The sequence below is a fragment of the Saccopteryx leptura genome, chromosome 5 (assembly GCF_036850995.1).
Source record: "Saccopteryx leptura isolate mSacLep1 chromosome 5, mSacLep1_pri_phased_curated, whole genome shotgun sequence".
NCBI lineage: Eukaryota > Metazoa > Chordata > Mammalia > Chiroptera > Emballonuridae > Saccopteryx > Saccopteryx leptura.
This window is the reverse complement of record NC_089507.1, coordinates 7,497,206-7,525,009: the sequence shown is the minus strand read 5'-3', so window position 1 is coordinate 7,525,009 and position 27,804 is coordinate 7,497,206.

The following is a 27,804-nucleotide window of genomic DNA, read 5'->3' as shown; positions in this document are numbered from 1 at the left end:
TGACTGGTCCTCCACCCTGTACCGCAATGGACGCGTGTCTGCAGAACGAGATTTATTACAAGGAACTGGCTCCTGCGATTGCGGAGGGTGACTGGTCCTCCACCCTGTACCGCAATGATGTGTCTTTTTTTTTCTCTCCGACTAGGCCTACAGCGTGGGTGCTGCCTTTAGGAACGGTCGCGATATCACGTGCGGCCTCGGTAATGATGATTCCTGGTCTGTGAGGGCCACTAAGTCAGCCGCCTAAGCTGTAAAAACCAAATGAAAAAGACCGCGCCACGGGAAGTACAATTGCCAGTGTTCCCATAGAAACGAGAGTACAAAGGGGCTGTTTGCCTAGAGAGGTCTGTTTATTTTATTTGACTTTTTTTAAACGATCAAGAATAACGCTTTGAGATGTGGCATTCTGTTTTCACAAGCACACTCGAGGTGTCAGACAGAGCCCGGCTTTATACTCCCCGAAAAGAGAGCACGCCGGAGTGTTTGCCGGACTTTTCAACATGTCACTTTCAACCAATTTTATGTACACATGGGTTACAGTCCCATGGAAATATTCGGGAAAAGAGGAAGCTGTTTCAGAACGGAGTGTTAAGCATTATTACATTGAGAGCCATTCAGAGTGGAAAACCTTCCCGCCCGGTGGCCTCCAGTCTTTCAGAAGGACAAGGATCCCACGTATTTGTGCAAAGCGGGAGAGTCCCCTCTTTACCAACCGGAGGTCTGAGGGGAGCCCGGCTAACCTTTCCCTCCTCGGACATCACGCCTGCTCTGGTGACGTGATCTGGGGGTCACGTTCAAAGGCCCCCTTGGTCCCCCTGCTCTCCGTGGTAGTTGCTTCCATTGTCCTTCCAGTATGGTTGCAGGACGCATGTGCCCACCCCAAGACCAGGTCCTCAGACCTGCGCAGACTGTATTACACTTGTTGAGAATGTTGGATGACAGGGGATTCCAGTGGCCCGGGTCCTCAGACCTGCGCAGACTGTATTACACTTGTTGAGAATGTTGGATGACAGGGGATTCCAGTGGCCCGGGTCCTCAGACCTGCGCAGACTGTATTACACTTGTTGAGAATGTTGGATGACAGGGGATTCCAGTGGCCCGGGTCCTCAGACCTGCGCAGACTGTATTACACTTGTTGAGAATGTTGGATGACAGGGGATTCCAGTGTCCCGGGTCCTCAGACCTGCGCAGACTGTATTACACTTGTTGAGAATGTTGGATGACAGGGGATTCCAGTGGCCCGGGTCCTCAGACCTGTGCAAACTGTATTACACTTGTTGAGAATGTTGGATGACAGGGGATTCCAGCAGCCATTGCCATCTTTAAGATAACAAATCCATTCAGAGTGCTCCCTTCTTAGACCCGCCATTGTAAAATGCACCCCTCACACACCAGGGCCGCTTAGATGCAACCACGTGTCCCCAGCAGCCTTTCGAGCTTGTGTCAAGACAAGAAGTGGGAATAACTTTCGATGACAGGGCCAATTTTAAAACAGAGGCCCCAGTGTTCTTACTTTGGGGACTGGGCTCAGACTGAGCTACTTTGTGGCATCCAGAGAGCCTCTTAGAGAGAGTTTCGAGTTTTGCTCCCGACTCCCAGGAAAACGGGGCTCTCCGCCAGCCAGCAGCACGGCTGGAACCTGGGCCCGGAGCAGACTTCGGAAGTCGGACGTGGAGGGATGTCGTGGGAATTGGGTGGAGTTTGTGTTGACTCCCTTGAGCTCTTTCCTCAAGAGGTTCTTTTAGCATTGTAAATATTTTGTACTCCTATAGTCTGTACGCAAATATTTTGCATTTCTAAACTAAACGCTCCTGTCACTTTTTCTTGGTGTCTTGTTGAAGTGAGAATCGGAAGTGGCCAACTTTTAACGATAACGTATGGCTTTCTTGTTTACCTTCTAGATGCACAGCCCCCTGTTGTAGTGTCTTGAATAGTGTTCCCACAAACAAACAAACAAACAAACAAAAGCAATTGACTATGTTAAAATCTAACTCCTAGTTCCTGTGTCTGTTACTTTATTTGGAAAAAAGGTCCTGGCAGATGTAATTAAGGATCTCGGGATCCTGGATTAACTGAGGAGGCCTTGAATCTAGTGACACGTGTCCTAACAAGAGGAAGGAGGGGGAAGACACAGACACAGAGAGCTGTGAAGGACGGGGCAGAGACTGGAGCCTGCTTCCGCGAGCCGAGGGACACCTGGAGAAGAGACAAGGGAGGACTGTCCCCCAGAGCCACAGAGAGGACACCGCCTGCCCACAGCCTGAGTTCAGACTCCTGGTCCCCAGAACCACAGGAGCAGATGCTTCTGTTGTCTTCAGCCCTCGAGGTACAGTAATTGGTGAAGGTTGCCACGGGAACTGAACACACCTGTATTTTCTGCATTATTCTTCTCAGTCACCATTTTCCCCTGGGGAACCTACTCTTTACTCACCTTGTACTTGCCATAGTCTACTGTATTATTTGCTTCATAAGATGCACTTTTTTTTCCCCAAAAGTGGAGGGAAAAATGCCTGTGCATCTTATGGAGTAAATGTTCATTTTTTTTTTTTTTTAGCTGCTGCGGGTTCCCAGACAACTAGAAGAGTATTTGAACATTAAAGTCTCTTCTCATTTGTTAATAACAGTGCTAACGGTTGTTAATGCTGCTGTTGAGTTTACATTGTTGAAATATTATTGTGGTATATTTTATTAAATATTTTAACACACCATTGGGTTCAAGAATATTCTTTTCCTTATTTTTCTCCTTAAAACCCTAGGTGTGTCTTATGGTCAGGTGTGTCTTATGGAGCGAAAAATATGGTAGGTTCTGGAAGTATCCACACCACTAGGGCAAGTCCGTGCCTTTGTGGAGTGTCTCACCTGGGCGGGGCAGGGTGGGGGAGGGAGACAGGCCTCCGAGAGCCCCGATCAGGGATGCTGGACAGACGCGCACAGGGCCCTGGGTTAACCTGTCCTCACGCCTCTGTGCTTTGCCAGTGGGAGCCTCTCATCCCTTGCACTACTGACGTCTGGGACGGATGCATCTTGGCTGCTGGGGCTGCTCTGTGCATTACTGAATGCTCTAGCACTACCCCTGGCCTCTGCCCAGTACAGGACAGTAGCAAGCCTCCCCCTCTCCAGTGTGACAATCAAAAGGGCATCCAGACAGCGCCAGACACATTTTACTCCTCGGAGGAGACAGGCTGTCCCCGATTCAGAGTGCTGGTGGATGACGCGTCTCTGCCCGGAACCCTGTTGCCTTTGCCGGTCTGGCAAGCTCTCGAGGTCTGCCTTGATTCTCAAATCCGGCGGCTCCTCCGTCACCCCAGTAGCACTCTGCGCAGACCTTGGTCAAATGATCGTCTTGCCTTTCTGCATTTTTTCCGTCTTTACAAGAAGATGTGTGTGTCTCTGAGTTCCCCCACAGCAGTGCTTTTTGTAGCAGGGAGGGAAGACCTACTGGGGTCACACCGTGAGGCCCCCACAGGAGAGAGATGTGCAAGGCCCAGCCAACAAACACGTTGTCACTAGGAAGGGCTTTGTCCCCACACCTCAGTGTAGCCTCCCGCAGAGCCGGGCTGGGCCTTGTGTGGACCACAGAGTCTTCTGTGCCCCTGGCCTGCGGCTAGCGATTGAGCAGGTGGGCAGCTTCTGAGATCCCTTATCCTAGGCCAGCCCCCCTCCCCCAGGCATGTTCTGTGGCTCAGCAGCCCCTTGAGATGGTCTTGAAAATGGGTCTCATGGCCATCGACGCTTAGGAGACCTTGCCTCCAGATGTCCCTCTCAGAAACGCACAGTACCCTTTAGTAAAGATTAAAGGTTGAGGGGAGGAATGTGTTCCCAGTATTTAGATCACCGTTGTCTAAATCTTATAGGACCAGGGAACCCAGGACACCTGAGAAATCCGTAACTTCATAGAACAGACCGTTTGAGGGTAACTCGGATCCATTCCCGAATGCCATCGGCCTGAGGTAGTGGTGGCACACCGACCCATGCTGTTTTTTTGTTCGTTTTTCGATTTAAATTAGCATTTAGTAATTAGCTTCTTTAAGTTTCTCTTCCTATTTGGGATGAATTGGCTGGAACTGAAGCACCGTGTCTGCTCGGTGTAAAGGAGAACGTGCTCTCTGGGTCACCCACATCCCTTCCATTCTGTTCCCTCCAGAAGGGAGCTGAGGGTCCGATGTCGTTCATTAGGTGCTTATATGCTCATTTTTGCTGAAAATAGGAAAATACCGCTCTCCTGGAAATAGGGATAAAGACACACAGGCTGGAAGCCTTTGCTTCAGGAAAACAATGGGAGCAGGCACCTTGCGTTTCTTCTATGCTCTTCCCCCTCACCCGTGGGGAAGCAGCTGCAGACCCCCCGTGGGAGCCTGAAACCGCGGACGGTATGGAGCCCTACCTATACTGCATTCTGTCTTATACGTACATACCCATAATGCAGTTTAATTTATAAGTAAGGCCCGGTATGGGGTCAATAGCAACTAATAATAAAGTAGAACAGTTATCCCAGAATACTGTGATGAGGTTCTGTCGGTGTGGCCTCTATCTCTCCCTCTCTCAAAGTCTCTTCTGATATTATATGTGCAGCATGGGCGCACTGGACAAAGGGGTGATTCACGTCCTCGGTGGGGTGGAGCCGAGCGGGACAATGCAAGAGTTCATTACTTTACTTAGAATCATACGCAATGTAAAACGTATGAAGTGTTTGTTTCTAGAATTTTCTGTTTGATAATTTTGGACCCGGATTGACCGTGGGTACCTGAAACTGCAAGAAGGGAGCCTCTAGAGAAGGGGGGACGCTGGCACCTGGGCAGCACCCCTTCTTGTGTCAGGATCTGCATGCCTTCCACGGGGAGAAGGGGTGACCCCAGCAAAGGTCATCAGGGGAAATACAAGACCCTGTCCCCCCAAGGCTAGTCGGGATTCCCCATGGAAGGGGGCATCCCTCTTCCACCCCTTTAGGAGAGAGACTCTAAAGAAAATGTCCCTTAATTAAGGAGTCCCCACAGAAGTGAGAAATCTTTGGGGTGGATACGATTAGGTGGCTGGGTATGGGGAGAAGGCCTTCCCCGCTGGACAGGGGGACCGGGACACAAGTAAAGAGAGTGGACGGTGCAGGGTGTGTCTAACAGGTTTGTGGCAGGATCTGCTAAGAAGCCGTTCCAGCCGTTCCAGCTGTTGCAGGCGGCCGGGATTGGGGCGTGGCCACAGACGGAAGGAAGAGAAGTGAGGGGCACGGAACAGGCTCTCAGGGACCTGGCTCACTGGGTTTGAAGGGTACCGGCAGACTGATTCATCCCTTCTGACACCTAAGCTCGGACAGATTTATCTGCACGAGGATGTAATGATGGTTACATAACCCCCAACAGGTGTAGTAATCCTTAGCAGGTGGGGGGAGGGCACAAGGACTTCAGCCAATGAACAGGTGCAGTGTGGGGGGCGGCAGAAGCGGGGCCGCTGGGAGATGACTTCTGGGTGGCGCGTGGGAGCGGACTCATTCACCGCATCCCTCTGGGCCGGGGGCCCAGGCCGTGGGACGTGGGTGTGGAGGACCAGGTTCACGCGTTCCTCCTAATTCAGACTGTCTTTATGAAGCTCTTCACTTTCTCCTAAAAGAGCTAAGTTAGTGGTGCCTCGCTGGGACCAGTGCAATTAAAAAGTCATCTAGACACTGGGAGAGTAATCTTGCTCCAGATTTTTAAAGCGCCTCACGTGGTAGGGCCACCTGCGACCTTTCGGGAATGAGATAACATTGTTATTGGTGGGAGAGGCGGGTGAGGGAGCACGGGGTCATGGTCTAACCCAGGGAAGATAAATCTTCCCATGTGAGCAGAGGCCGGGCCAATCGCCCTGCGATGTGGACTTTATATATAGAGGGTCTGACTTGCGATTCATTAAACTGTTCCCATTTTGGCCACCACTGCCCACGAAGGCAGATCTGTGCAATCTCATATTCCAGGAAGCAAATGTAACGTCACAGGCCCGTGAAATGGACTAACCTGACAGGAACACACAAACAACCAGGGTGTAAGGCTGGACCCCGCGTCCCCGCCATGTTTACTTAGGAGTAGAGGTCCTAAGTAAGTGCTCTGCGATGGCCTTCTGATAACACCCCCACCTTGGCGGGGCAGCCGGGCTGGATGTCTGCCCTCAAATGTGACAGCTGACACTTTTGGATACACTTAGCGATGCCCCCCCCCCCACACCCCATGAAGCAGAGGACAGAAACCACGCATTTTAAAGTTACAGCCTCTCCAGCTCGTGCTCGGCGACAAGTGGTTTTTTTTTTTGATTTTTTTTCTTTTCTTTTTTTTTCTGAAGCTGGAAACGGGGAGAGACAGACAGACTCCCACATGCGCCCAAGTGTTTCTTTTCAAGGCCTTCCACTTATGCCAAAGGTCTCTCTCCCCCCGCCCCCCAGACTCTTGCAGAACCTGGCACTAGACACTGGGGATCCACGTCCGGAGGGAGCATTTCTGCAAATCCTCATGAGAGGCTTACGAACAATAATGGTGAGATGCATGCACCTTGTCAGTGGTATAAAATTCGAGGGAGAAGGAGGTCAGGCAGCGCTCCCACATTCTTGACCGTCTCGAACTTTGGTTCTTAGGGGCCAAGAGTCTGTCTGGAAGCTTGGAGAGTGGGTGGGAGCTTCAAGGCCGCGGCCTACCGGCTAAGTTGTGTTTCCGTTGATCCCCGGCCGGCACCCGGCTGCTCTTTCTCCGGGAACTTCGCCTCTGGGTCTTGTTCATTGCTCTCTATCCCCCTCTCCCATTACAACGACTGACCAAAGTTTGACCTTTTATTTTCATCGGATGCATCGATTTATTCATTGCTTCATCAATTTATCGATCAGTTCATTCATTCACCTCATTTTCACTGTGCGCCCCTCATTGCCCTGGCAGAGGGGAGGGGATGTAGCAATAATCACCCGGAGGCGCTCTCTGTTCTTGTGGAGTTGACATTCTGGGCAAGGGCCTGAGGAGACACAGATTGTACACAAGCAGGTCCATGAACGGAGAAGACAAATTCCGAAATCAGTTAATACAGATGTTCACACCCACAGGTAATACGTGAGTAAATCAGTCGTTTAAATGCCAGGCGGCGTGGACCGCAGGAAGGGTGGGAACCAGGGGTGCGTGGGGGGGAGATGTGGTCAAAGAACTGGAGGGGGCCCAAAGCACACAGGGCACTGAAGGGCATGGGGTTGAGTGACTGGAATTCATTCAAGGGGGGAAGGAGGGGGAGCCAGAGGCGCGATGTTGTCAGATTGTATCGAATCAGTGTTGTGTCTCTTATCTTTCTGGGGCCACTTCCAAGGTAGCCTGAGCTGGGGAGCTTGGCAGCAGAATGACTCTCTTCTGGGGTCCCGGACTCCGGGTGTGACAGGAGGCTGGAAGAGGGCCACGCTCTTCCTTCCTTACCAGCTGTGACCGGCATGAGGGCAGGAGCCCGTCAGCAGGGTCACCGCCCTGACCTCCAGTACTAGCGCCTGCCTGCAGGTTAGTAACATCGGCCCAGGGTATTCGGTGAAATCCCGCAGAGCTCTTCCCCATGGCCCCTCCACGATGAGCTGGGCCCCTGAAGCTGTGGCAGTCAGTGATGGGTCATCCCACAAACGGCCCTGCAAGGCGGGAGGCCATGTGGGTGAACGCACCCCCGAGGGACTTATTCCGATTTCTGGCCTCAGGCAATTAGTTTCCTGCTGGTGACTTGAGCGTGCTTCTCAAACGTGTGGGTCAGTGTGCAGGCAGTGAAATCAAGATGAAAAGCCCTGACTCCATGTTGCTGGTCCCAGAAAAGAAAACATCCACGTTAATGGCTGTTCCCCCCAAACTCCAAAATTAAACATATTACATTCTCAGGAGTAGGATTTCAGCTTCTTTACGTTCGTGACAGGAACGGCACCGTTCGCCCTCACTTCAGTCTATAAAGCAAGACTCATTAGAAGGAGGAAATTTCCTTTATCATTAATAGGCCACACTCACATGCTAAAAACTCTCTCCACGCCTGCCCCCCCATCCTCCTCACCCTCCCCCAAACTTCTCATTGTAAGCAGTTCCCACATAGACTATTTATCTTCCCATTCCCCCAAGTCTCAATGGCACCATTATATCCTTTATTTGGAATCATAAAACGTTGAGAATAAAAAAGAAGCAAATTAATCCTCCTTGGGGAGAGAAGGAAGACGGGTCCTGCCAGTTTTTAAATTGTAGGATTGGACTGGCCTCCAAGACGCAGTTTTCTTTTTCAACAACTTAGCCAGTGGGGGGAAATGAATGGTTATGACAGAGAATCCTGAAATAAAATGCAGAATTATGCAAACGCGTTAAAAACTGACATCTTGAAATAAAAAAGCTGTTGAAAGCCGGAGGAATAAACAATGCGGGCCGAACCCCGGCGCGGGGCGGGAGGTGGGGGGGGGGAAGGGGGGGGACAGTGTACATTCTGCAGCTACGAATGGGTTACTCTGCTTTTATTATGCACGGCGGAAAAATGACCTCGATGGTGATGTGAAAACCACAATTTCCTTTATTCGTGGATCGCATCTGATGAAAAAGTGTTCAGGGAAGCAACGCGGCTGGGAGGGCGGAGCGTCATCTGGGAGGGCGGAGCGTCATCGGAGGAGGAGGAGGCGGTGGCAGGACTCCGTGTCCAGCATCCTGTCGCTGACGGGGGCTTGCGCTGTCCCCGCCGCCTCAGCCACCTAACCTCCAGGTGACTCCTTTCCTGTCACCGAGCTGGAAGGAAGGAGCCGGCCTGGCCTCGTAGCCTGAGATCTGGATTTCCTAACTGCCCACGGGCTGATACACTTGGCTTTTGCGATCTGCTCTAAGGGGTCTCGAGGTGGTTGTGAACAGAAGCGGTAAAAGTCAGTTAATACGCCGGTGGCCACTGTCAAGGCGGGCGAGGGAGATGGAGGCTGAGGTGAATCTCTAGGTTTGGGGTTCTGGAAACAGGCTCTAAGGCTTAGTAAAACATGTATTGCAAAATTTTTATTTTATTCGTATTTCTTTACAGATTGGAAGGCAGGGTCCCTGATGATGGGTGACTCTGGTGTTCACTTAAAGTCAAATAGAAATCACTGATCTGAGAAGCCATGTGCAAACAGGACATTCCTTACAGTGTCAAAGGGTCTTAGAGCAAGGCTGGTTGGGCACCTTCATCTTGAATTAGAGGAGTTCAAGGGACCTGCCCGCACTTCTGGAAGCAGAGATCTGGTGGTCGCTGCAGGCTTTGAAACATGATTTTGATGGTGGTCTGGTTACCCCGATCACTTGAACAGGAATCTTTGAAGTAGGGGCCAGGACCAGGAGTTCCTGCATCACAGTCACCTTGGTGGTGGTGCAGAGACACTGAGGCCATGGTGGAGAATCCCTTCTGTGATGGAAGAAGTCTTCTGAACCTTAAAGTGGGGACCATTTAGAAAAGTGATGGATGCATAGCTGTTGATTGCAATGTTTAAGTTGCAATGATTTTTATGTTTATTTTAAATTATTTTCTTCCCTCCCTTCCTCCTTTCTCCTTCTGCCTCTTCTTCTCCTCTTAAATCTTTCTTTCCTTTTTTCTCTTTCTTTATCTCTCCTTCCTTCCTTCCTTCCTTCCTTCCTTCCTTCCTTCCTTCCTTCCTTTTTTTTCTTTCTTTCAATTGAAGAGATGTTCTAGAGAAAAAACTAGAGCAAATCTAGGCCTCGGCGACCTAGTGGTGGAAGAAAGCCCGAGAAGGAGGGAGCTGACTCACAGAGTAAAGGAGGAAAAAGTTCCCAGTGATTTACTTTGACTTGCTAATTTTCAGAAGGAAATTAATAAAATTGATTCCAGCAAAAACTCTAAGTGGACAAGTAGAAGAAAAACAGATCGAGAATTGTGAATATTGAGGGCAGAGAGAAAGTTCTTAGAGAAATCTTTCCCTCGGGGAGAAATAAATATTTAGGAGAAATCACTAACTCTAAGGGTCGTTAAAGCAGAGATCACTCATAGGATGGGAGCAGACCCTCCCACCAACTATGAATTCCAGCTTCTAGACTTGGTGGCAGTAACATGATTAGTTATTGTGGGTTCTGGACGAGAGCAGGGCCTTTGGCAATAAAGCCCTGGAAATATGTATTTTTAAGTACTATAAAAGATGTGGAAAGCAACTTTGCTTTTCATCCTGGGGACTAGAAATAATACACCTGCAAGGACAGACGAATGGCATAATGTTGGCATTCAATGGGGCATTAAACATTTTGCGCCACGTTTATGGGGTTTTCCTGTCATTAATTCTAGGTAAAATAAACTTTTCAAAAATGTTTTGTTGTGTTTCTGGACCACATTTATTTTTCACCAGCTTGCTTTTCTTGGCTATTATTATTATCTTTTGCCGGGTTTTTGTGTCTATTGTGTTTGCTCGTGTCCGTCATAGTCTTGGCTGACGTCCTAGCCGGCCTCTCTCTGCTCCCGCCCGGGGCCTTTCGTTTCTCCTGCCCGGACCCCCTTGGCGATCTTTCTTTCCGTCCCCGCTGCCGCACGTGTTCAGACCCATGTCAGGTCGGATGTGGTTGGCCCCGCTGGCCGCAGCCGCCGCGGTTTGCCTGTGGCGCCCCGGGATTGGCAAGGTCTTGGACAGACCGGCCAGGAGCTGCAGGGATTGGGGCCACCTGAACCTCTCCGCTCATAGGGCGTCCATTCTCCAATTGATTGTGATGGCAAGGCCTTGCGTGTCCGTCCCGTTCAACTTGTGGCCTTCCTCCTTAATTCTGTCTGCCTCCTCCACGAGAGCTCCCTTTCCTGTTAGCAGTCCGCATGCCTTTCTCTTTAAATTCGGTCAGATCTGCAGCGAAAGGGAGAAAGGATGGTGGGTTGGGCGGGGCGGTGTGGCAGAAGTCAGGAAACTGGGGTCCTCTGTCCCAGCTGCCACTCACGTACCCCTGTGCGTCGTTGGGCAAGCTTCCTAGACTCTCTGATGTGCAGTTTTTTTTGCGGAGTCTGGGTAAGATCAGTGGGTCATCCTCTCCTGGGTTCTGCAATAGACCTCAGTCCTCCTCCGGGGCTCCAGGCCTGACAGACGCAGACAGCCAGACGCAAGGGAGCAGAATGCACTGACCGGATGGAGTGAGACAGAGACTGGAAGGCGTAAAATCTGTCTCAAGGATTTCGGGCTGGCAGCTGACGGTAGCGTTCAAGGACTACCGTATGGGACTCTTCTGTGCTCTTGTGAAAAAAAGGGTTGATTTACTCAATAAATAATCATGGGAAATTTACTGTGTGCCTGGTTCTGTTCTAGGTGCTTGGCATTGAGCAGTGGACAGACAGGACAGATCCCTGATGTCATGGACCTTAACTATGGTTAGTATTTGAAGTTAGTTACAGGTGCTAGGAGAAAAGTCTAACATGCTAAAGGGTGGGTGAAAAGCTGCTGTTTTATAGGTGGTCAGGGAAGCCTGCCCAGAGGAGGTAGCATTAGAGCAGAGACCAGAATGCAGTGAAGGAGGGAGGCATGCAGAGGTCTAGGGAAAGAGCATTTCAGGCGGCGGCAACAGCTGGTGCGAAGGCCCAGAGGTGGACGGCACACTTGAGGAGCCGCAAGGTGGCCAGGGTAGCTGGTGCAGAGGGCGGGGCGTATGGGGCTCTGCCATCAGGGTTATCACTGTGCCCACCGGCCTGGCGCTGGACTAGAGTCTGATGCTATGATGCTACGCAGGCATCCTTATGTCTATTCCACACTCACCCCTGAGGCCTGCCTGGAGGTCAGGTGACGGGGGAGGACTCTTCTAGCTCAAGTGACCGGGGAAGACTCTTCTAGCTGCAGACGCTCCATCTTTTAGACCAGTTAGTGAGCATTCTAGTGAGGACTGGTAAGCTAGGATCTTAGGAGTCTGTGTTTACCTCTCTGGAACCTTGTTTTGGCAGATTGGGCGCAATCTTCCCATTCATTCCGGAGAATGCACCACTATCACTGTTGGACAACCCTTGGTGCCCATCACCGTGGACATGGGGCCATTCCCTGTGTTTAGGTCTTTTCCAATCAGCACTAGGGACTCAGGGCAATGTAGACAGGGTCTCTCCTGGTGCTCAGAGGGGACTCTCTGGCTGGGTTTAGGGAACACCCATGTTGAGATACTCAAATTCACTTTGAAGCAAGGGTCAAAATTATTTAACTGAATCCATCCAGTCTGGTAGAGAGCCTCTGCTAGCTTCAGACCATGGTTAACTGACGGGTGTTTATTTCACTGGGAAGTAAGTTGATCATCTCTGTGACTTATCCCACTTCTCAAAGGACTTTGAGGGTGTGGCATTTTATCCTCAGAGCTTTGTAAGAGCCTATCCTGACTGAGGAAAGGAATCTTTTTTAGTTTCTGAGCCTAAGTGTATGTGTGTGTGTGTGTGTGTGTGTGTGTGTGTGTGTATATATATAAATATATGGCACTAAGAATATTAAGCTTGGAATTCAATAGGTGCCTCACTGGCTGGTTAAACACAAGGTCAGTTTAGCGTCCTTCACAAGGAGAAACTTCTGGAAAAGAGATGTCCATGTTCACCCAAATGTTCCTATTCTCACGAAGCCCCGTGATAACGGCCAGACTGCTCAGCGGACAAACAGAGGTCCCCTGGGTCTTTGTGCAGAAAATGTTTCCCGGGTGCGGCGGCCACCTCTGCCCCGAGCTTGCAGTTGGAGCCGCGGTGTCAGCTCTGGGCTTTGACCCCCAAGGCTTCTTAGCCAGAAACCCCACCTCTCTGCAGCTCCCCGAATCTCACTGTTCCTCATGCCCAGCTCAGACCCTGCCCCTTCCACAAGGACGCCCGCCTGGGTCTCCCTGTTTCCTGTCTCTGCTGATGCCCTCTAGCACCCCATCTGCCCCCACCGCGGCCAAGCCATGCTCCATCTCCCCATTTTGAATAGAAGTATTTGTCATTGGAATTCAGAGTTTACCCCACAGGGCCACCCAATCAGACCCGGTTCTGCAGTCTCTGGGTTCCTTGAAGCCGTGTCTTTTTGACGTGAGTGTCCCCAGTGCCAGCATGGTGACACAGTGTGGGTGATCCAGGTGTCTGAATAGGATGAATTCCAGTCTCGCGCAGACGGCCTGCCCAGCCCAGGATATGCTTCTACCACCTCGCGAAGAACTACGACTAGCGGATACAAATGTAGTCGGAAGACCAAGAGGCATGCACACAGAAGACCAGGTGAGGTAGCTCACAGCAAATAGATTCCTGAACAACGTTTAGCTTCATTGATGATGAGGAAGCAGAAGAATCCTGCCCATCGCTGAGGGCTGCTCGACCTGGGGTGACGCCACACAGCCGGCAGCAGCGTGCTTGGTGCGTGACTTTGCGTGCCGATGGTGTGAGTGATGAGTCATCAGAGGTGTGCTTTGATACAGTGATTCTGCTGCGGGGAAATTATTGTAAGGAAATAATGCAAAATAAGGAAAAAAAACCACCCTCCCCCATGGCTCATGTTCCTTCGAGCTTTAAAAACAAGGCTATAAACTTCATGTCCCAATAATAAGGGTTAAATAAGACCTTACATGTATATATGCTACAAAATATTCTATAGATATTATAAAAAGCACTTGGAGAGGTTTTGTAAAAATTAAGCTACTGTTTTAAATATTAATACAATGTATAACTGTAAATTGGGCTATTGTCATTCAGTGCTGCATTGAGTAGGGGGAAGAGGGCTGAGTTAGAATGAGAAGAGCTGGAATTCAAGGCGGGAGGCATTTATTCGGCTTCTATTTTACCCTTCTGGATCCTTGGGTTCTTCCTCTACAACACGGGCACAACATTTTTACCTCTTGGGATCAGATAAAATGCGTGCACAATCCAAGGCCAGAGCGTAAAGGGCATGAACAACGAACACAGATGTTATTATCATTAGCATTCTAGTATTATGATTCCCACTGCGGTGGGAATTTGGGGAGGGACAGGTTGCTGAGAAGATGAGGCAGGACTTTGAAAGATTCTGAAGGATGGGGAGGGGGTGGGGAGAGCACAGTAGGAGTCTGGAAAGGCAAAGATGGCGCCATGCAGCGGGCACCGGCACGGGTTATGGGGGAGACAGATTAGTAGCGATGGGTGTTTACGTTAGGGCAGGGGTCCCCAAACTTTTTACACAGGGGGCCAGTTCACTGTCCCTCAGACCGTTGGAGGGCCGGACTATAAAAAAAAACTATGAACAAATTCCTATGCACACTGCACATATCTTATTTTAAAGTAAAAAAACAAAACGGGAACAAAGCCTGACCTGTGGTGGCGCAGTGGATAAAGCATCGACCTGGAAATGCTGAGGTCGCTGGTTCGAAACCCTGGGCTTGCCTGATCAAGGCACATATGGGAGTTGATGCTTCCAGCTCCTCCCCACTTCTCTCTCTCTCTGTCTCTCTCTCCTCTCTAAAAAAATGAATAAATAAAATAAAAATTAAAAAAAAAAAAAAAAAAAAGGGAACAAATACAATATTTAAAATAAAGAACAAGTAAATTTAAATCAACAAACTGACCAATATTTCAATGGGAACTATGCTCCTCTCACTGACCACCAATGAAAGAGGTGCCCCTTCCAGAAGTGCGGCAGGGGCCGGATAAATGGCCTCAGGGGGCCGCATGTGGCCCGCGGGCCGTAGTTTGGGGACCCCTGCGTTAGGGGATGGCGGGTGGACGGAGTGGACAAGAGTCTGGAGGGCTTCGCCAGCATTCACTTTGGAGGGGAAGCATCCTCAAGTGCACAAGGATATTTGCATGTACGCTCAGGTCTAGTGGAAGACCTGTCCTCAGGGCGCCCTGAGAGCACTTGCTTCTCAGAAGTGACACAGCACTGGTGGCTAAGAGCGGGGACTGGCACCCACCTCCCGGGGAGAGGCCTGATGCCACCACTTGCTGGCTGGATTGCCTTGGGGGATTTACTCGCCCCTCTGTGACTCAGTTATCTCATCTGTCAAATGGGATAATAATAGTTCCTGCCTCCCGGGGATGTTATGAGGTTTACATAAGAGCCTGGCCATGGTAAGCCCTCATTAAGGGCAGCTATTATTAGTAGGTGCTCAAGAACTGTTTATTGAAAGGCCAATGAATAGATTTTAGTGTGTGATAGTCTCAGGAAGTCTGGCTAACATGAAGGTGTTTATTTGGTTCAGAATGCCTGTTTCTTGACCTGACCTATAATTAGTTTCTATTACTAGGTTATTATTAAGTTGAGAGGAATTACTTTCCTGTGATGGTCAATGTCCCGAAATACTGAAGGTTTAAACGCTTCTAACATGCGAGTGGAAATTATTTTGTTGGTTTCAGTAATATGGATGAGTTCTAAGGTGAGGAGTTGGTCAACAGCCAAGGTGTTCCTACAAAGCAATGACCAGAAATATCTGAGCTGTGGCTCTGAGAATGTTTGGAAATAGTCCCTTCAAGTCTTAAATAATTTTCCGCACCTGAAAGGAATCCACGTTCTCGCTATTTTGTGGGGGAAATTCAACCAGACGATAAAACCCTGGTGGGAAGTGGCCTGTCTTATTCTTTGTGTCCCTCTCAGCTTGTATAACAAACAGCCCTGGGCCCACAGCACTGCCCGCTAAAGAACTGTAACTGAATTATTAGAAGAGGGAATTTTTATTTTATTTTTTTAATTTTTAATCTTTGATTTCACACTCTGAAATTTCCACGTGATCTTCCCTGGGCTCCAAGGAAAGCGTCGGTATCATTTTACCTGTACCTTTTATTTCAGATTATGAGAATTAAAAGAATTATTTTTCTGCCAAGAGGATAGCCTTAGAGCAGGGGTCTCAAACTTGCGGCCCGCGGGCCGCATGCGGCCCGCCGAACAATTTTGTGCGGCCCGCAGACTAATCCACGAAGTTCAAAATATTTTGGATAAAATTAAGTAAGCCTAGGGGCCTACTTGTATTTTTCATTTCTCTAGCATCCTAGCTAGATATTAGCTTAGTTAACAGCAGTTGTGATGCGAACTACAGTTTCTGGTCGTTTTGTGACACTGAATAAACTGCATGTACGATTGTGCTTGTTGTACTGATTTTTTTTTTTTTGTTTTCAACTGCAGTGAGAAAAGTGTTGCGTAACAGTTGCCTTTTGTAGACCTAGTGCTGCCTGCTGAACGGCTGTGATCTTGCTCTGCGGCCCACATGCTGAGTTGAGTTTGAGACCCCTGCCTTAGAGAGACCTGTGGCTGCGTGTCCTCTCCGCCTTCAATTACCTGAGCGACCTTGGTCACATCTTCAACTGCCCTGCCACTGGCCACGAAGCAGTGAGTCGTGAACTATGACGGTCACAAGGGCACCATAATTCACGGCTTCCCGTGATGACCCTGTGCTAAGTGCTTTCCGGGTGTCCTGGTGTCTCGTCTCCATAGCAATCTGGACCGGTAGCCACTTCTCCCCTCGTCCCATTACGGGTGGGGAATCCGAGCTTAGGTGAGGGCAGTCCTTGGCCAGAGGTGGAAGGAACAGGCTCGGGACTTGAGCCTTGGCTGGCCGATATTTCCTGAGTCTCTGAATGGTCGTCAGTCTGGGACGAAGAGCGCTAGCTAACATCCGTGGGGATTTTTCGGGAGGGATTAGGAGGTGGCTTTCCCAGTCTGCTGAGAAGTTCTCTCGCCCCTCCCTCCCTCATCCCTCTAGCCCCCCCTCCAACACGTCTTCCGCCGAGTCCCTGGCCCACCTGACAGAGTGGCGAGGTCCCACTTCCTCACCCTCTGTGGCAGCTGGAATCCTCTCGCGGTGAGCTTGTTGCCATTGCTGTTACATAATTAATTATGCACTCGGTTGTCTAGTGTCTGTCTGGCTATGGCATAAGCCCCACCATGCCAGGGCTGCCTCTACGTCTTCAGCCCGGCTCCAGACTCTGCCTGGCCCTGTAAACAAGGCCGGCAGGAAAGAATGGACCCCCCCCCCCCCACTGTGGCTGGCGGAGGTCAGAATGAGCAGTGCAGGGTGGATGGTGGACCATGGTGACATTTCTGTCTAATGCCAGGCTGCCTTTTCTAATTAATAACTTCCCCGACGTGGGCAGCGGTGAGCTGGTGTGCTTGCCCCCTAGAACACCAAATGTGCTGTCTGTCGCAGTAACACTCTGAATTGGACGGGAGGTCACGTTTGGTGGCGTTTCAAGTTCCTTACAAGGTGAACATTTGTGCCTCAGTTCATGTGTTCATTGTTTCAGTCAGTCCCTCTGTTAAGCAGTCATTGCTGCCGTGAACACTTACTGAGCACGGTGCTAGTTGCTGGGGACGTACTAGCGAAGAAGAGCTTATTGTCTAGTGGCACAGAGGGACCGGCTGCCGTTTTCTGAGCACCTGCCACGAGTCCGGGAGGGGGAGTGCACACTCTCTCTCGTCTTCACAGTGACCCTGCAGGTTATTACAACCATGTTGTGAGTGAGGACTCAGTCTCGGCGGGAAGGTGAAGAGGCCTGGCCGAGGCCACCCCGCGAGGAGGAGGCAGCAGACTGGGGCTGACAAGACGCTAGAACTCTATTCCATGAGAAAAAGAAAAGAGCGCTTGACTACAGAGTGGGCCGCCTGTTGGTGAAACTTGGAGTGTTACACTAAAAACCCGTTCAGTCATTTGTACAAAACTTCCTCTTTCATGTGCTACGATGATGCGTGGAGCCCTCAGTGTCCACGTAAGGGGTGGTCGGAGTAGAGAAAGTGGCAGATGCAGGCGCCCACGGGGTGAGGGGCTGGGGGGAGTGCGGCCACTGGGCACATCCCTCGGACAGACGGCTTCACGGGGAAGGGTGTGTGGAGACCGTCTGAAGGGCACAGGCACCCGAGGCGCTTGGGGATTCAGGAGAGAGAGGGAGCTTCCCAGACAGAAACAGTCTCTCACGCCGGCCTCCCAGCCTTTGTTTTGAGGGGCAGGGGCTGCGCTTGGTTGCTGTTAGGGGTTGCTATGGTGACAGCCCACCACGTGGCCCCTCATTCCTCCTCTGGTGCCCTATTCGGCGATGCTTTCTCCTGCAGCGCAAATGAAGGTCCCTACGGAAGAGAATGAGATGCTCTTAACAACTGTCCCCAACACAGAACAGACAACATTAGCCAGCAAGGAGAGAGATTTTTCACCGCTAGAGCCGAGATAGTGTCACGTGGCCACCTAAGCCTGGGCCGAGTGTAGGGAGCTCTGGTCCCCGCACGGCCGGCGGGGGCCCGCAGCCGCACTCTCTGGCCTCTCTGTCCCTTTCTTACTCACCCCTGAGGGACATGGGAGGGCAGTCCAGACCAGAGGGTCTCAGCCTCGCTCCGAGGAGCTGCAGAGATTCTGTGACAGGGTCTTGGGGAGCACCGTGTGGTCCTAGTGGGACACCAAGGTGGGTCCCATCCCTACTCTAACCCAGCAGTCTGCTCGTACTTGCCTTTTCAATGGGAGGTTTCACTTGAACAAGTTTCCTCTGCTTTAAGGCCGGTGTACTGGACCTTTGTCCCAGGAGCATGTCTCCAGCCCTTCCACAGGGGTCCCAGCCACCAACTCCAGGCCCGGCTGAGGCCTTTGTGTGACCCTGGATGCCTCAGTTACTTTGGAGACGCACAAGTTGCTCACACAGGGCCGAGGACTGGATTTTTGGCTTCAGGTCAGGAGTCCCGGGCCACCCGTGTGGGCTGTGGGCTGGCGTGGCAGGGCCTCGCCAAGACTGCGACTTTCTGGAAGGACGCGAGGACACTTAGCAAGTCATTAAGGAAACGACGGGTGAGCAGTCCGTGATCTGCACCCGGCTTCAGCTTATTTACTTGGCTGATGGCTGAAACCGGATCCGACCTGATGCTTCCCCTCCAAGGGCGCCAAGCCAGCCCCTCCGCAGTCTGTTGTGTCTCGAAAGCTTCTCGACCTCTGTGCACCCAGAATTGAGGGGACGGTGACACACCGGGTGGGCCAGGGACAGAGGGCAGTGAAAGTAGCACTTTCCTCTGTGACAGAGGCAGCCGGGAAAGTGCTACTCCCCAGTGGCTCTCCGGTCCGTGCGAGGGGACGTTATGGAATCTAGTGGTTAGGCTGTGTGACTCCAGGCAAATTGCCTAACTCCTCTAAGCCTCAGGCTCTCTCTCCACAAAATGGGGATAATATATATCATCTTCACAAGGAGCCTTGCTGGGTTATTCTCTTCATTTATTATCTGTGTGTCTTGACCTTCGCTATTTCTGCCACTCAAGTGGTAATAAAATAAAGCTGATGGATGATTATGCTGTGACCTTCACGCGGGGGTGGGGTGGGGGGGGGGCAATGGCTTTATGCAAGTATGCATGGGTGGCGGGAGCAGGTACTGCATGCCTAGTCGTTATGCAGAAATCGTGCAGGTGTGCACTCCTGGGCCATGGAGTGTGTGTTTCTGCTAACCATGCCAACGAGGTCAGGCACGCCTTCCAGACAGGAGCGATGTAGTGTCGGCCAATGTCAGACTCTGCTCATTTATTCCATTAAGGAATGCTCGCTGAGTGTCTCCATCCTGGGGGGGGGGGCATCCTTCTAGATGCCGAGAAATGCCCACGGGATTCCCAGCTCTGCAGAGTTTGCTGTGACAACTGGGTAGACATTCATTTGCTCAACAAACATTTAGTGTCTATTTTGTGTCTAGACATTGGCTGAGATGTTCCCCAAAGAAAAGGAACATGGGGTCTTTGCCATCAAAATATCTTATGGCCTGACAAGAGGGGGGAGCCATTTTATAGCAGCAAAAGAAACACCACTAGCAGCAGCATCCTGAGTGCCCTCCTTTTCCAGGCGCCTTTGCTCTTCATTTATGCGACCCTCAGTTAGACAGACCAGTTCCAAGGGTCATCTGATAGCTCTCATATCGGAAATGTCAAACGGAAGTCACTCTGATTCCAGTTTTTTCTATAAATTAAAAAACAAAGTCAACTTTGGCAAGCCCTCAAGTTACCCCCATGTCTTACCTGATTTCATTTCCTGTTTCCTGAAATGGAAACGACTATCCTTATTATATGGATAAGGGGTCACAAGTTCACAGGAGAGGGATGTCACTCGCCTGGAGGGCACAGATGGCAGAGCAGAACATCGAGATGGGGCACGGGCAGCAGCCCATGAGGGGGCTCCCCGAAGCCTGGTCTCACCTCTAGAAAATGATACTCGCTGACCCATCATAGTCTTGTTTTCCTGCTTCCACCTGAAGCAGAAATTCTGAGTCCCGTTCGTGTCATCGATCACTGGTGGCCAATAGCTTGTCCTCTGGTGGTTGTTTTCTATTTTCTGTCCCATCTATCCCAGCTGACTCCTCGGCTGTGGCAACATAGATCCTAGCTCTCCCCACCTCATCCATTTAGATAGAACTTTTCTTTCCCATTGTGTCTATTTATTACTTTCCCAAACCTCATATACTAGAATTTTAATACTGGAGTCTGTTTCCTGGTTGGGTCTCGTGTCTGTTGGCCAATGATATCATGTTTCTCTCAAACACATGGCCGGGCGGTTTCATTCTCTGCCACATTTGGATGCTGTTTATGGCTTCTGTGAAGGAAAGGTTAATTTCCCTTTTAGGTATCTGATTTTCTTCTCTGAAGACATAAATTGCAGACTAGGTTTTAGTTGGAGTCAGAGAGCATTGTGTTGTTGACCTGAATCTCTTAGCACCCCTGAATAATGCGCAACAGTGCTGACCAATAATATGTAAGCATGCTTTGAGGCCATGACTCGTATTTATTCTGATTTTGAAGTCCCGTTGTGTGCATCTCTGCAAAGATCTTTCCCGTCTTCTTGATTCTTGCCATTTCCATCATTCTTTTCCCCGCCGAGGCTTCTGGGCATCTCTCTTGGGCAAGTACACCACCAGCCTTCTCCATGGTCTGCTGGCTGCAATTCTTGCCACGTGTTCCTCTCACTCACTTCTCCCGGGCAGATCTTCCAGAAGAACACATCTGATTCTATTACACATCTGCTCCAAAGCCACCCGTGGCTTCCCATTCCTTAGAGCATAGTCCACACTCTTGTGTGTATTCGTCCTCAAGGCTTTCGGTTCAACCCTGAGGTTTCTATCAGAGGTATAGGACTTCAAGCCAAGCGGAATATCTGGGGATTTTATCTGGGCCTCTAAGAAGGACTTTTGTTGATTGGTAGCTCCCGGCCGTACATCTGGCGATAGCCTTTACTCTGCCTCAAATCCCTGCCCTTCCCCTCATTGCTCCACATCCTGGGCGCCCTTCCAGCTCAGATCAACGCCATCCCCTCCCGCGATGCCCGGCTTCTCCAGCCTGCTGTGTCTCTTGGTTTCTTGTTGGAATGCTCAGTGCGGTGATTGCTGTGATGTTGACCGGCTAACTGGCGGCTCACCATTTCATGCTGAAAATTCTCCTGAACACAGTCTCTCCAGTTAGTTTACTGTCAACGCTGGATTCAGATTAGATAGTGGCTGATTTATACCCCCACTGACACTTAAACTCCCCCCCCCTTGTGGTCTGGAGGCAGGTAAAGATTTGGGCTGGTGACTCAGAAGTCTTCCTTCCGAGCCCGATCAGGGGGCGCCTCTGCATTCACATACGCTCAGGTCTTCCCATGTCTCCACCAACTCTGCCCGACCTGCAACTCCCCACCGGATCCAGGCCACGCAATCCCTTCTCTCCTGCACACGCTGAACGAGGCATTCGTAAACACAGTTTCTGCTCCTTCGATGCACCTTCTGAATCACTGGACCCTCCGCGGCCCTTTCCTCTCACGGCCATTGGCTCTCGCTTCCCGGCACAGCCCTGCACTCTGCACGGGTTGGCACCTGGCGCCTCATCCCTCTCCTTGCCTGCCCCTCTTCCGGAGGTCTTCTGTGCTGACATGCGTGTCCACCCCTGGTTCTCTCAGCTCCTCGTTCTTCTCACCTCTGGTGGCTTCTCCTCCAAGCGGCTTCATTCGCTTGCTCTTGGGGATACACCCTGGACTTGGTCATTTTCTGGAACCGCTCCACATCCGAAGTCATAAAATTCACACCTCCCACTCTCTGACCGCAACCTGCCTCTTCCAATTCCCTGGCTTGTTTCCTCTCGCCTTCTGGTTCTTCGATCGCGACCTCCGAGTCATTGACCCCCTTCTTTTGTCCTACGCTATCTGCCACTCTTGTCTCTACTCTCACCCCTTGTTACACAGATTCCACGGTCCATCACCTCAGCCACTCCTTTGATTTTAACACCATATCGCTCTGCTGTCTTTTGGTCACACACCTGTCACAGGCTGACCCTGGCTGCCGAACGTCACCGAGGTCAAATCACTTCTAGCCGGCAGACCAAGGTCGCTATAAATCAATGCGCATGGACCATGGACCTGAACTGCCTCAGTGCTGCCCAGGAACTGCATTCGGCTCCTCTTCTCAAACTTCTCATCTGTTCTCTGACAGGGACTTTCAATATTCTCTCCACTCGACCCTCAGCGTCTCCTGCAGTCTCACACTCGGCACCTTGAAAAGGAGCCACTGTGACACCTCCTCCCATTCTCTGCCCTGAAGCCTGCAGACAGCGTGCATCCTTGCCTTCCCTCTCCTCTTCATGGCTTCTCACCCAGGTCTCTAAGAAGAGAAAAGAAGAGCTGCTCTAACCCTCTGTTCCACTCTACGGACCAGCCCAGCCCCCTCTTCCGAAGGTATGGAAGAAGAGACTGCTTGTCTCGGGAGCTGGGCGTGTTCACTGCGAACTGAGGCTGTGCAGGGCGGGGAACGAGTTTGCAGCTGGAGGCTTCATAAACGTTGAGTCGAACGAACAGGGGCTTTTGGGGGTGTCTGCGTATTGTGAAGGAGCTACAGCCAAGGATGTGGTCACTACTCAGAAATATGGCACAGAGCCCTCGCCTTCGAAGAACTCAGGCTCTAGTCAGAGAAAAATGTTAGCAACGCATTGTAGAGGTGGTGGCACGGGAGAGATGCTTTGAACAGGTCCAGTCTTCAATCAGTGCCCTCGATCTGCTCCCCTTTACCCCTCGAGCTCACTGCGGTGACTGAAGTCCACATCGCTGCTTTCCTGGGTCACGTCATTAGTGTCCTCGTTCATCTCCCCACTGATACTCTTGCTTCACTTTGGCCAATTCTTACAGCACATCCTGTCTCTTCTTGTCTCTTTCTGGTTCCAGCCCATCCCACCCTTCCACCTCTGGATGCCAATCTTCCCTAGAGTTCAAGTCACATTCTCACCCTAATCTGCACCCGCCACTGGCCTCCTCTTGCCGTCAGCTGTGGGTCCCCACCTTGTTCGCTGAGCTCCAACCACAGGCTGTTTCTTAAATGCACCAACAAGATTCCTGCCTCAGGGACTTTGTACTTACTACCATTTTGACCTGGCAAGTGGTTTCTTCAAATATTGCCTTGGCTTCTCCTTTTCTTCTGTTAGGTTTCTGCTCAAATGTTATCCCGTTAAGGAGTCCCGCCATGAACGCCGCCCACGCACGTAAAATAGCACCTGGCCCTCCCAATTCCCTATTCCCTACTGTCCTTATTTTTCCTCTAGCATTTGCCACCATCCAGCAAGTGGCCGTTCTTTCATCTATTCTCTGAGTCTTCCTATGAGACTGTAAACTCCGTGAGGACAAGGTCTTCGTCTGCTTTGTTCTCTAATGTATGTCCAGCTTCTTGCACATAATAATCACTCAATAAACAGAAAGTGAATGAGTAAAAAGAATCTAGTTCTAACCCGCTCCATCGTGTTCATTCGTTAACTCAAAGGATATTTACGAAGCATCCCCTACATGTTAATACATGCTTATAATATCTTTGGGGGAGATTGGTACCATGTGGTAAATAAGCCCCAGAGCCATCGGCGTGTTTCCATGACAACCGAGGCAGACTGAGATGACCTGGATCTCTGTGTAGTGACCAAATCCATGACCTGGTGTCCCCATTGCAGAGCTCACTGCCCAGGGCTGGTTAAAGCTGAATTACTCCCGGGCAGCGGGTCTCCGTGTGACCAGGCATCGCATCCTCCTGCTGCGCTTGGGGTCAAGCAGCCGTCTCTGGCATCCAGAGGCTGGAAAAGACATCGGGAAAATCTAGACCCAGAGCCTCACTGTCCAAGTGCAGAAACTGAGTCTCAAGTAGGAGGGACTTTCCTCCGACCACAGAGTAAGCTGGCTGCAGCATTCAGCAGGAATCGCGGGGTCCCGTTCCACAGCTGGGGTGTCTCTCCACTGCACCGCACGGCCTCTCTTCACCACCTCCCCTCTCCTTCCTCTACTCCCCTCCTTACAATGTCCTCCTTTTCTCCCTGACAGTCAGAACCTTGTTAGGGGCCCGGCGATGTGTGCTATGAAAAGCAACTTTATAGCCCTGTGCTGGTATGATCATGTTTGGGGGCGGGGTGGCAAGGCCAGGAGGGAGGGTAAGCCACGCGGCCCGGCCTGCATGACTGCTCTGTATTTTAATGGGATTCCCGCTGGTCACACCCTCTCCCGGGCTCCCTTACCCCGAGGGCCACATCCCGGTCACCAAGCAGTCGGAGAAAGGAAAACAGTAATCTTAGAGTCTGGCGTGGAGCTGGAGGCCGGACCCCTCCCCGAGGCTCCGCGCTCAGACCGGGCAGCACAGGAAAGGAGGAGAGTCAGAGTGAGGCCAGCAGGGACCCTCCTGAAGCAGCGATGCAGAAGTCTGTTTTCCATGGAGGGGCCGGCGCGAGGTTCCCGCCGCCCACCCGAGGCTGCTGTAGCTTCTGCTCTTCGGCTATGTCGCGAAACGTGGTAGGAAAAGCAGGATGAAAAAAAAAGAACCTATTATGTAACAAGCTTGGCTTATCTACGCAGGAAGTATTTGTCCGGAAAACTTGCAGAGGTCGGGCTTATGCAAGCCGTGTTCGGGAAATAAGTTGATCCGTCCGCGAAAAATATAATTAGAGAGCTCCGAAATAAAACACAGTGTGGGTAACGAGCATTTATGGAGTACCTACATTGTGTTAGGCACCGCGGTCTGTCCTATCTTACACGTATTGCCCAAGTTCATCCTTCAGCCCTATAAAAGCCGTGTGTTTATTAGCCCTGTGTTATGAATGAGGAAAGTCAAGTGCAGACAAGTCAGTTTGCCCAGGCCGTACAGCCAACAAAGACTGGCCTCAGGAGTCCCACTCGGAGTGACCATTTCAGATACCGTCCCTCTGTTCATGAGCGCTCTTGCTACGTTTCAAAGTGTTTCGCGGGGAATAAAGGAGCCAGAGTGAACAAGGCTAACACAGCGTCCACTCTTCAATGTGAAGTAGCCGGCTGGTGAGTGGGAGGACTGAGGCTTAAAATAAAGCCAGGGTGCCTGGCATGCTGGTGCCTTCCTTTTGTCGCCCAGATTACACCCACCCTTCACAACATAGCCCTGCTTGTCCACCCAGACCCGCTCCGGTCACACCGAGCCCCACCGCTTCCCACACAAGCCCAGCGTGTCTGTGTGCTGCTTGCTCGCCCTTCCCCCCCTGACAAGCCCTCCCGTTCTTCCCATCGGACCTCCTGGAGGAAGTGGCCCAGGGCCACTAGAGCCCTGTGCAGCTGTCCCCAGCGTAGCCTAACCCTAGCTAGGAGCATGGCCAAGTTCTTAATAAACCGGGGAGGAGGCAGAACATTTGGGCACATGCACCAGCAGATTGGTGGATTAGGACAAGGTGTGTGGAAGTCCTTTTCTGATTATGTTTATTTTCTCTGTGAAATAAGACCTAAGATATCATGGTCTGAATGCCTGTGTCCCTTTCAAATTCATATGTTGAAGCGCTCACTCTCAGGACGGTGGCATTTGGAGGCAGTGTCCTTGGGGGGCATTTAGGTTTAGATGATGTCGTAAGAGTTGAGTTAACACTCTCAAATGAAGATGAAGAGTGAGCCCCTCTCCACGGGCACACACCGAGCAGAGGCCTTGCGAGCAAGCAGCTAGGAGGTGGCCATCTACAGGCCAGGAAGAGAGCCCTCACCAAGGACCAAATCTGCCAGCACCTTGATCTTGGACTTCCCAGCATCCAGAACTGCGAGAAATAAATGTCTGTGGGTTAAGCCGCTCAGTCTGTGGTATTCGCTATAGCAGTCTGAGCTGACCAAGACTGTACTTGGTACCAAGAAGCGGGTGCTGCTGTTTAAATACCTAAGCATGAGCATGTGACATTGGGACTCAGTGATGAAAAGAAGCTGAAAAAGTTGCAAGGTGCATGCTGAAAAAAAAATAAAAGTGGCAGAATTGTCATAAAGAGATTGTTTCAGGAGATGCCGGCGAGGGCGCAGGAAGGAGAGAGAGCTATGGAGAAGGCGTCCATGTTCTTAGAGAATGTGGAAATGCTCGCGCACAGAAGGGCAGAACGTGGATGGTAGAGGCTCTGGGTGAAGTCTTAGCGGGGAAGGAGGAGCATGCTGTTGCACAGGTCTGTACCAAGGGCAATGCAGGCCCTGTTATCGAGTGACAAGTAGCTGGGCCGAGTTGGGTTCATGCTCTCACGTTCTGTGGGAGGCAGAACTTGCAGGGGAGGAAATTGGATACTCAGCTGAGGAGGTGCCCAGCAGCGAGGAAGGGGCGGGTTGCTTCCTCCCCACTGGATTGGGAAAACGTGGGAGGAGAGGAACGAATTGGAGAAGGAATTATTCAGCGGAAAGGACCCAGACTCTATGATTTGGAAAAGTCCCAACCTATCCGCATGTCAGAGGGCACCAAGGAAGTGGTGGAACAGCCACTTATAAGGAGAGCGGATGGGTGTGGACCGCGGATCTAGTTAGCCACGCCCACAGAAACACTGCCTACTTGACCGGGCGGGGATGAACACAGGGTAAAGCGAGGGAGGGCTGCTGGTCCTCTTAGATTCTGCATGACAGAACCATAGAGCTGCTCTTCGCAAGCATGCCGTGTTCTTCAGGACTAGGGAAGGGTGATTCGGATGAGCAAGCCTGCCTCCTCGGTTTCAACAGGCCAGACAGCAGCTGCCTGGAGCTGTGGGGGTCAGAGCCTTGCCTGACACAGTCGCAGGGGGTCCTGAGGGTGGGACTGCTGCACCAGTGAGTCCCGACAGCAGAGCTTTGAGCCGTAGATGGTTACTCGCAAGACCTGTCTTACTAGGTTTTGCACTTGCTTGGAAACTTGTCATTCTTTTTTCCTTCCAATTTCTCCCTGTTGGAATGAGAACCTCTCTCCTGTATCTGTCTTGCTGTTGTATTTTGGAAGTATGTAACTTACCTGGTTTCGCAGATTCATAGCTGGAGAGGAATTGTGCCTCAGGCTGAACCTTACCTCGAATCTCACCCCATACCTGATTTATAACATTATCATCTGAGAGAGCGATGGGGGATTTCAGAAGCAAGGAGCAGGCTTGGTAGGTTGTTCAGGAGAGTGGGCAGTGGATGTCAGAGAGAAACGCTGTAGGCTTGCCAGGCAGTGTAAACACGTACTTGAGAATGACTGTGTACATTGACTCTGAGCTCGCGTTTTCTCCAAACACGTTCATCTGCCCAGGACCGGAAGCAGAATTCCGTCCCATGGGGGTTTGGGGTTTTCTAGGGGCGCAGGATGGAGGAGACGGAAGCAAGAAGGGTGAGGGTTTCTGCGAGAGCCCGCTGAGTGGCACCAGCAGAAGGGCGCCGGGGAGACTGAGGAGACTCGGAGGAAAGGCACCGGGGCGGTGAGCTTGGGGCTCGGAGAGGGACTTCGGGGGAGTCTTGAAGTTGGAACGAGGGAGGCTACAGTAATTGCTTATGATGGGTTTCCAAATATGACGGAGGTGGTGGAAGACAGGACCATTGGAAGGGAGGCCAGGGAAGTGAGAGAATTATTCGTGGGGTAACTGCCAAAATTATCACAGTAATGCTGGAGAGAGAAACGGTAGTCCAGAAGCTAATATCGTGCAGGAGTGGGGAACCAGTCCCAGGAGTCTCCAAATACTCTAGGAAGGGACGGCTGAGTGGTGTGGGCTGG